The sequence below is a fragment of the Gracilinanus agilis genome, chromosome 3 (assembly GCF_016433145.1).
Source record: "Gracilinanus agilis isolate LMUSP501 chromosome 3, AgileGrace, whole genome shotgun sequence".
Classification (NCBI taxonomy): Eukaryota; Metazoa; Chordata; class Mammalia; order Didelphimorphia; family Didelphidae; genus Gracilinanus; species Gracilinanus agilis.
Window position 1 is genome coordinate 15131818 of NC_058132.1, and position 10015 is coordinate 15141832.

Genomic DNA, 10015 nt, shown 5'->3' on the forward strand with positions numbered 1-10015 from the left:
GCCATTAAGCCTGAGGCCTCTCAGCCAGCTGAGGAGAGCCTCCTTCAGCATCACCCTCAGCCCAGAAGGACCGGAGACAATTCAGAAGCCTGAGGGAGGCCCAGGAACTCCCCTCCTGCCCTTTAGGAGGCCAGAGAAAGCAGGTGAAGCAGCTGAGCCCATGTAAGGAGTCCTGATGGACAGAGGGAAGTCTGTGTGTGTGTGTTTGTGTGTCTATAAGCAGGGCTGTCCTGGGTTCAGGCTGGTCTGACTCTTCCCCCCACTTTGGGGCTTTCTAAGCAGAGATGCTGGGCTGCTTTGCTATCTCCTTCTGCAGCTCATTATAGGGGAAAGGAAACTGAGGCAAGCAGGGGCAAGTGACTTGTCCAGAGTCCTGCAGGGGGAGAACTCAGGTCTTCCTGACTCCAGACCCTTTCCCTGAACAATTCTTCCTTTTCTGGCCTTAGGGCCTGGGGCTGCTGCTCTGAATTCCGCTGCTGTCTCTGGGGGCTCAGGAGGAGACAATACACTGGTCTACTCTGGGGATGGCAGGGCTGAGTGTGTGTGGGGGAAGCAGGGGGCCCTTCCCTGGACTCCAGACTCCCCTTCTTCCAGGATTTGGGCCTGTCCAGGCTGAGCTGGGAGGGAGACCTAAAGAGAGCCTGCTTGTGGTCTGTTTCTGTTTCAGTTTTGTCATTATCTGTTCTATTTCTCAGTTTTTTAACTGGCATGAATTAGGATACTCTGAAGGAAGTCTTTAAAATTATTCATTTGATCCCCCAAAGCATTTTACATTGATTAAATCTGCTCACACAGGGGCAGTTAGATTCCGTGGTTCCTATCCAAACTCAGACACCTGTATCTGCAGATACTTATCGTGCTAGTTCCCTGCTTATTTGTCCGTTTGTTTATTTTGCTTTTTATTTTATTTATTTAATTTTATTTATTTGTTTTATTTATTTGTTTTTTACATGCAAAAGAAAATTCTTAGGCTAGCTAGAAAGAAAAAAGGGAAATGAGTTGGCTCTATTCCATCTGACAGCCCACTCCATAAATTGCTGCAAGCATGGCGGCAGAGCCGGCTTCCTATTCAGCCTGGCAAGGCAAAGGTTAAAACTCTTTGAGGGAAAATAAGAAAATAAAGAAACTAACTAATTAGTTATTGGGTATAGTCAAATCATAAAAGCAGTGGGGACTGCTCTTAAGAACTTTATATCCAGACACTAATAATTTCTTCAAAAGCTTAGGAAAAAGTCAGAGTCAGGGACTTAGAATTTTCTTTGCCCTTATAGAAAATAAGGGATATCCTCTACTCTAGATTCCCCCCCCCCTTTTTTTTCAGTCTGCATATTAATGTTGTTTCAATTCATATTCGAAGATGCTTTCCAGGTGTCTCTACCTTCAGAATGATCAGCCAGAGGGGAGAGGAAATTTTGAATAATAAGACTTTTACTATTATTGAAATATACATGTGTATGTACACACACAAATTTCTGTTTTATTTTCTCTCTCTCTCAATCAATGCTGGCCATATTGAAATGGGACCAAGAGAGAAGACATATTAAAATTGTCAGAAACTAAGTATATGACACAGAGAAATGCTTTAATTTCTCCACTGGGAATTTCTAAATTGAGTGTGTATATATATATATTAAAAGTTAATCATTCTAAGTTAGGAAAGTTGAATTGTTTTGAAAGTGATAAATCTCAATTCTGAGTTGTGCTCTTAATGTTTGGACATTGAAACTTAGAGAACCTTCAGGTTTTGAATATGGAAATCATTCATTTTTTGAAAATGTCTCTCCATCAGACTTTTGACTTTCCAGAATTTGAAAAATGTCTCTCCATCAGACTTTTCAAGGTTACAGATACTACTTGATCCTGTGAATTCTGGTAAAGTATTTATTCTAATAGCCATCCTAAAACCCACTTGGTTGGCAATAGAAACAGATATTTTGACCTCTGATATTATGGTGTCAGTTATATAGGATTCAATAATCTCATGTTCTTTAATGATCTTAGTTAATGATGAAATGTTAATTTGAAATGCCAAATTTATCAACAGAGAATTAACTACAATATTCAAATTGTTTCAATATTGTTAGATACTGGTTTGAATGTTGGAAAAAATGAATTAAAGTTTGACAGAGTTTTCTGAGCAATTCCCAAAATGATTTCTTGATAAAATCTTGCCAGAGTTAAATTTAAAAAATATACTAAGTAATTTTAACTGAAATTACTGAAGAAAGATGAAATCTTTTTACAGAAATTTTGCTCTAAAAAAACTCCGTATGATCCTCTTGTTATCTTTTAATTGGGAAAATGATCATTGTATAGTTATTATGATCTGTGAAACTCCATTCTGAAGGTTTTAAAATAATTGTCACTATATTCAAATTTCTGTTTAAATTCTTGTATTTCACTTTTAATGTGTTGTCTGATAAAATTTAGAAGTTTTTTTTCTGCTAATTATCTCCGGATTTGAAATAGAATATTGAGAACTTTGTATGAATATTGAGTATTTTATTGCAAAATACTTCTGAGAGTCAACTTTTCAGGAATGATTATTATGAGGTTATTGGACCTCAAAAGCAGGACATCAGCACCACATGGATGACTCCTCAATTTTGAGACAGACCAGACGACTGTTATTTCTATGCCTCTTCTCTCTATCTTCTGCCTGAGATTAAGTAAGGGGCTTAATTGTATTTCCTTTCTTCCTTCTCATATAGCAAACTCAGTAAATATAAGTCCACAAATCTTTCTTTTACAAGTGGCATACTCTGAAGCATTTTCCTACAAGAACCTGCTTCATCAGAAAGCTCTCTGTTGTGTGTTTTCTAACTTTGTTTCTGTATTCAAAAGAAGGCATAGACTCCCGTCCACAATTTAGTGCCTTTGGAAGCTCCACAGGCATCTCTGAGTCTTGTAGAGGAGACAAAGCCTAGAGGTAGGACAGGCTCATGGTGCTCCTAGAGGAGGCCATCCATGTGGTAACAGATTCTTCATGGGGGCTCTGTTGTTACTCTGCAGGATGTCACTCTCTTTCTGAGGTTTTATCCCATCTTGTTGCCATTTCCTTAAAAACCCTCTGATTAAACTGTCCTTCCCTTTTATAATAAATAAAGCAAAAAAGATTAAAAAACCCTACCCCATTTTATTTTCTCAATGATCCTTGCTCCCTCCTCCTCTGTCTTCATGCATCATCCCCTTCATAAAGAACACAAATACTGTGATTCTTTAATCTTATCTTCTTCCTCTCTCTTTTTCCAATGTTCCAAGTGTAACATTTTTTGGTTCTGAGAAATCCAGATTGTAGTGTGATGATCTTGTACCTCTAATGAACATGATAATGAGGGACAGTCTCAGTTTGAAAGTTACATCTAGAAGAACTAATAATCTATGTGCCTAGAATCAAGGTCTTTAAAGCTGGTTTTTAGCATGCACAGCTGTCAATAATCAAAGGTTCCATATTAATTTTACCCAGTTGCACCCCTCACCCTCAATTATGTACAAACCTAGTCCAAGCCCTGTTGACCTTTTCCTCTGGAGTTTTAGATATTTCTCTGGAAACCAGCAATTTCCCCTTGTCCCAAGCTTTAACAAGGTTAGCTGAGTGAAATATGGCCACAGCCAAAGCATATACTCATCATCCTGCCATTTACATAACTTCTTAGGAAATTCTGATTTTTCAGCACTCTTTATTTACATTTTGCCCTCCTCCCTTAGAAGGTAAATACCTTGGTTTCAGAGACTGTCTTCCTTACATTAGTTGTATGCTCAACCCTTAGCACAGTGACTAGCACATACTAAAGACTTATTAGGTGGTCTGTGCTTTGTGTCTCCTTTGATAATTAATATGAAGTCAGACGAAAATTTTATTTAGTTTCTGATTATTCTCAAAAACTGAGCTAAGCAAATTCTATTAAGTATAGAACAGAATAATCCCACTTAATGATTGTAGTATTTCTTTTATTCTAAAACCAAATGCCTTGTTAGTTCTCTTTTGAAAACCGTCTTCTCTATTGAAAAGCCTCCTCATAGACTTTTCTTCATTTCCTGATTCCCTGTTCTGTGTTCAGTGAGAGCTGAGACTCTGAATGCTGGAAAAATGCTCATGATGGGGAGTCTGGCTGATGTATCCTTGTGCTCTTTGTTGAGAGCGACATTCTTCCAGGTCATCAGCAGAGATGTACAGATCAGATACAGTGTGAGAGAGCCTCTCAGCTGTGAAAGCCAAGGGAATCCTGAGACTGGAGATGTATCCAGAGATAATAATAAACATACTTTATTTTGTGGCTAACCTCCTTAAAAAGGTCCCTCCATTTTCTTTTCTGTCACTCTCTCTTTAACCAAACATCATTCCACTGAAACTGATCTCCAGATTTACCAGGGATCTCTAAAACCTCATTCTCCTCTCTCTTTCTTCAGGTTTTGGTACTATTGATCGCTCTTTCTTGATCTCTTCTCTCTATGTTTTTAGGGTATCACTCTGTCCTGGTTCAACTCCTTAACCAGAGGTGTCCCACAGAGTTTAGTCCTAAGCACTCTTCCCTTCTTGCTCTCCTTGTGATGATTTCATGAGATCCTATGGATTCTATTCTGCCTACAGTCTGTAAGAAATAAAATTATTAATATAGAATGATAAAATTAAAAATATCATGGTTTCAAAGGGTTTATTGAAAGCCATTTAGAAAAATGAAGCCGTGTGTCTGTTGAGTTAATTTAAAGGGACCCGCCATTTACCTGCTCCTCCTCCAGGATCACAAAAAAAGAGCGAGCCAGTCCGGGCACTCCCTATTTAACCTTCTGTTTATGTTATTAGGTAATTGCCTATGTCATTCACATAAGCCAGGAATCATGGGAAATGTAGTTTCAAGTCCCCTAAACATCCACAGGAAGTTTAGATCAGGGACCTCAAAATTAGTTCAAGGACCCCCAAATTTCCAATATCACAAGTCTTTACTGATCTGCAAACCTGAATGTTCAGATACTTTTCAGAGAACATAAAGCCGATGTCCAGGAGCCATTGGAATCCAAAACTAAACCCAAAGCATCCTCCCACCTAAACTCTCTTCCCCTCCTTACTTCCCTAATTCTGTAGAAGGAAACATTATCTTCCTTGGGATCACAACTTGGGTGCTATTCTCTATTCTTCATGGCCTCTCATTCTCCACATCAAACCTGCCACTAGGACTTGATGATTGCACCTTTGTGATGCCTTTCAACTATGTGTCCTTTTCTCCTCCAACACTACCACTACTCTGGGTGCAGACTTTATTTCTGGATTTACACTTGGTCCTGTGTGGTATAGTGTTGTTATCAGAAATGTGGAGAAAATCATAGAATCATAGAAAATATGGTCAAAATCATCAGCAAGAGAGAAGAGGCTTCTTGTGTATATGGAACACTACATGTACTGTCACTATTGATTGATTGATTGATTATTGATAAATATGCACACACATGCATGCATACACATATACACACTATATATGTGTGTGTGTATATGTACATGTGTACCTGGCCTCAGAGTAAATGAATATTATGTGTATTTGTATGTATTTCTATATATATAGAATACATATTACATATGTATATTTTTAAAAGTTTACCTTAATTTGAGATTTACATTTCTCTAAAGTTTCTTGATGTTTCTTCAGCATCCCTCCTGATAGATAGCTCTTCTACCAGTTCCTTGGACTCTACTCCTAGACCCCGGTGCACTGATTGGTGAGTTTTCTCTTAATCTTAAGAGAAATTTGGTCACTTCTAAGCCATCTACTCACCATGCTGCCAGCTGTGAAACTGATTTTCAGTTCCCTTTAGATGTCAACCTCCTTCATTAGAAGATAAACTCCTTAGGTTTAACAACTGTCTTTCTTACTTTTAATTGGACATTCAGCCCTTAGCATAATGACTAGCACATAAGAAAGTCTAATTAAATGGTTTGTGTGTCCAGTTTATCCTTTGGTCACTCATTTTAAGTTAGACTAAAATTTCATTTAGTCTCTGATGATAATTGAGTCAGGTAAAATTCTGGTAAAACTTGAATAAGTCCACTTTTATGGTCTCAGAATATCTTCTGTTTCTCCTCTTATGAATTTTTCTTTTCTATTGAAAAGCCTTCTCATAGACTTTCCTCCATTTTCAGATTGCCCACTCTGTGTGAAGTGAAAGCTATGATTATGGATCCCGGAAAAGTACCCCTTATAGGAAGCCTGTCTCTTGTTTTTTTTTTCCCTGTATTTCCAGAGGGAGAGTTTTTTTAACTGATCTGGTAGTCAGATGCAGAGATGCATCTCTTCCTTCTAAGTAAAAGTACCTAGGTCATGAGGGATGATGACTGGGTTAGGTTTTCAGAATCACGTGCAGACTGAGAAGGTCTTCCAGCTGAGAAAACCAAGGAGATGGAAATGAAGGTAGAATCAGAAATGATCACCAACATACTTGGCTTTGTGGTTATACTCCTTAAAAAAAGACACTTTCTTTTATTTCTTTCACTCTCTCTTATTAACCAGTTGCATTCTAGCTTTTGACCTTATCATTCAACTGAAACTGTTCTCTCCAAAAGTTTATCATCTGATATTTTATTTTCATTATTATGCATAATAAAAAACTTTTACATATGTTTTCTGAAATTATAATATCCAAATTGTCTCTCTACTTTCCTTCTCTCCTACCTCCCTAAGATAGTAATCAATTTAATTTGGTTTATACTTATATATTCTTGCAAAAATATTTCCATATTGGTAATATTGAAAGAGAATATTCACATAAAACCAAAATCCAAAAACAAAAATATATAAATGAAGCAAAAAATAGTGTGTTTTCATCTGCAAACTTCACCAAATCTTTCTTTGTAGGTAAATAGCGTTCTTTGTCACAAGTTCTTATCATTATCTTGGATCACTGTATTACTGGGAGTAGCTAATCCTTTCAAAGTTGATTATCATACAATATTGCTGTTCCTATGTAGAATGGTTGTGCTCACTTCACTCTAAAGCAACTAAGAGCATTTTCCCATCTCCCAACAAACAGTATAGAAGTTTTATTGTTAAACATCTACAAAATGAAGTCATCATTAATTATAGATAGATGGATTTGGGGACAGTGCTATTAAAGTTTCAGAAAGAGGATATCACTCTGTTGGCATAGTTAATAATCCTTTCCTGGTTCACAGAAAGGCAAAAGGTTTACTGTTGTGTGGAGATGCAAAGCATGGAATCCCTGCAAAGATACGGGGATAGCCTCACCCAGAATTCCAGGGGACCCCTCTGGAGAACTTTGGGTGAGGGGGCAGTTGACAAGGGTTTGAGTCAGTTAATTTGTGGAGGTTGAAGTGAGCAGACACTCTGCTTGCTACTCCAGACTTGGGGGTTCACTTGAGGTGGCCATTGTAGCATAAGCCAGTGGTTTCTACTCATAGGGTTAGCCTGTTTATTATTACTATTCTTCATTAATATCAATATATAATTACTTAGTAATTAGAGAGTAAAGATATTCATTAATAGCAAGAGTGCCAGTTTTAGTTAAGTGCTTCATCCCCTCCTGTGAGGAGGGGGAAGGGCAGCATCAATCTAACAGTTCAGGGTCTCCTCTCATTATCCTAAAACCTTCATTAACTTCTCTAGTTTTCCTTGTTATTACTTAATATAACCTTTATCTTCAAATCTGTGCCTGGGCTCACTTCAACCTCCACAAATTAACTGACTCAAACCCTTCTCAACTGCCCCCTCACCCAAACTTCTCCAGGGGGTTCCCCTGGAATTCTGGGTGAGGCTATCCCTGTATCTTTGCAGGGATTCCATGCTTTGCATCTCCACACAACAATATGAACTGGGAAACAATTGAAAAGTTGTAGAATTTTGATTGGAACAATTAGAGGAGTCTGACATGCTGTAAAGTGTATAAGCCTCCTATCCATTCCTGTGATTTGTTTAATTGAATATTAAGAGTTATCATATTTCCTATTTGGCTTATGGAATTTATAAACAATTACATTGGATTACTAAGAATTTTTAAATTGTCTATAATACAGGAGTGATTTGTAATAATTGATCTATTTGTCAGGATAAGATGTAACTTTAAGAAGAAGAAAAGGAAATCAAGTGAAAGATGCTCAATGAAATCTCTTCTATGTGTGTGAATCCTAGGACTTTAATTTTTCTTTCTCTTTTAGTTTTCTCTTAATTTTATTTTAATAACAAATATACACATAAGTTTTCCAAAGTTACATGATTCATGTTGTCTCTCTCCCTTCTTCCCTCCTTCCCAATGGAGTTGACAAGCAATTTCACTGTATTATCATACATATATTATTACTCAAAATATATTCCCATATTATTCATTTTTGCAAGTAAATAATCTTATAAAACCAAAATCCCAAATCATATATATAAATAAACAAGTGATAAATCATAGGTTTTCATATGCATTTATACTCCAAGAGTTCTTTTTCTAAAGATGATTAGCATTCTCTTTCATAAGTTTCTCAGAATTGTCACAGATCATTGTATTGCTGTTTGTAGCAAAGTAGATCACATTTGATCATCCCACAATATTTCAGTTACTGTGTATAATGTTCTCCTGGTTCTGCTTATTTCACTCTGCATAAGTTCACTTAAGTCTTTCCAGTTCTTTCTGAAATCATTCTGTTCATCATTCTGTATAGTACAATAATATTCCATCACGTCCTTTCCTCTCTATCCCCAGGGTGGCAAATAGTCTGATACAGGTGTTAAAATGCTGGTTAAACTGTTAAAATGATTGAGGGAGAGACCCAAAGGTGTGTGGGTGATAGAGAGATGTATGTGTATATGTCTAGTAGAGTTCACCCTCCCCCTTAATGGAAGATTTTCAGAGGGTTATCCCTGTGATGATGTTGAGAATAGGGATGGACAGGAATCTGTGTTCAGAGAAGGAAATTCTATGGGTTGAGGTATAGATAGTTTTCCAGGACCTAGCATAATGCCTGGACCCCAAGAAATCCTTTCTGATCATAGCCCTGCCAATGTAAGACTGAATGATGGACAGCCTTGGATTTGGCATAACCAAAGCTTATTAGACAGTCTTCCCCTATTCCCCCTTTTACCTTATACTTCTACTATATCCTCAAAAGAAATTCTTATCTGACTGCTTATCTTAACAAGGAGGTGTATTATAACAAAGGAACAAAGTTGGGTGAGGAGAGTGGAGTATGAAACCCTATCCTGTGTCTATAGGAGTGGGGTCCTTTTTGGCTTGGGCTAAGGCCAGGGCTTTAGCCCAAAATTCTCTTTCCTTCTTCATCTAGTCTGTCATCTATCTAATCTACAGACAGAGAGGCAAAGGTCTTTCATAGCTGGCACAGATTTGGGGCAGGAAGCTTCAGGCTGGTCCAGCTTGCCTCCTGGGTCAAGGACCCCTTCAGCTGCTGTAATGTCTAAACAGCCTCTTGGGTGTTATTCAGGAAATATAGGAGAAACAGGATCATGTTCAGGTCTTCCAGGCACAAAGGGAAAAGCAAGGAAAAACCTCAGGGTTTTTTTCAGGATTGAATCTTGAAATCAAGAAGGTCCTCCGTCTCCCCCTGAGTCCAGAGACAAGAGGTCCCCCTCCCAGTTCCATCTCCCACAAGTCTCTGCTTCTCCTCCAACTGTCATCCTGCTCTTCAAACTTCCTTGCTTGCAACATTCCAAAAGCAAATCTCCTTTCTGTGCCAACTTTTCCTACACAGGTTATATCCATTGTTACATGCAATACCTATTTCCATATTGCTCATTTCATGATAGAAGGCATATCACACATATAATAAAAAAATTATGAAGGGAAGAAAGTTTAAGATGGCATGCTTTGATCTGCAACCTGACTCCAACAGTTCTTTCTTTGCCTGGAAATTTGCTTTATTAATAATGGCTTAGTCCTTCACAGTTGACAATCATATGAAATTTCTCTTACTATACACGCTGTTCTATTCTGTTCACTTCCCTTTGCATCAGTTCCTATGAATTCCCAGATTTTTCTGAACTCATCCTTTTCATCATTTCTCATGGTG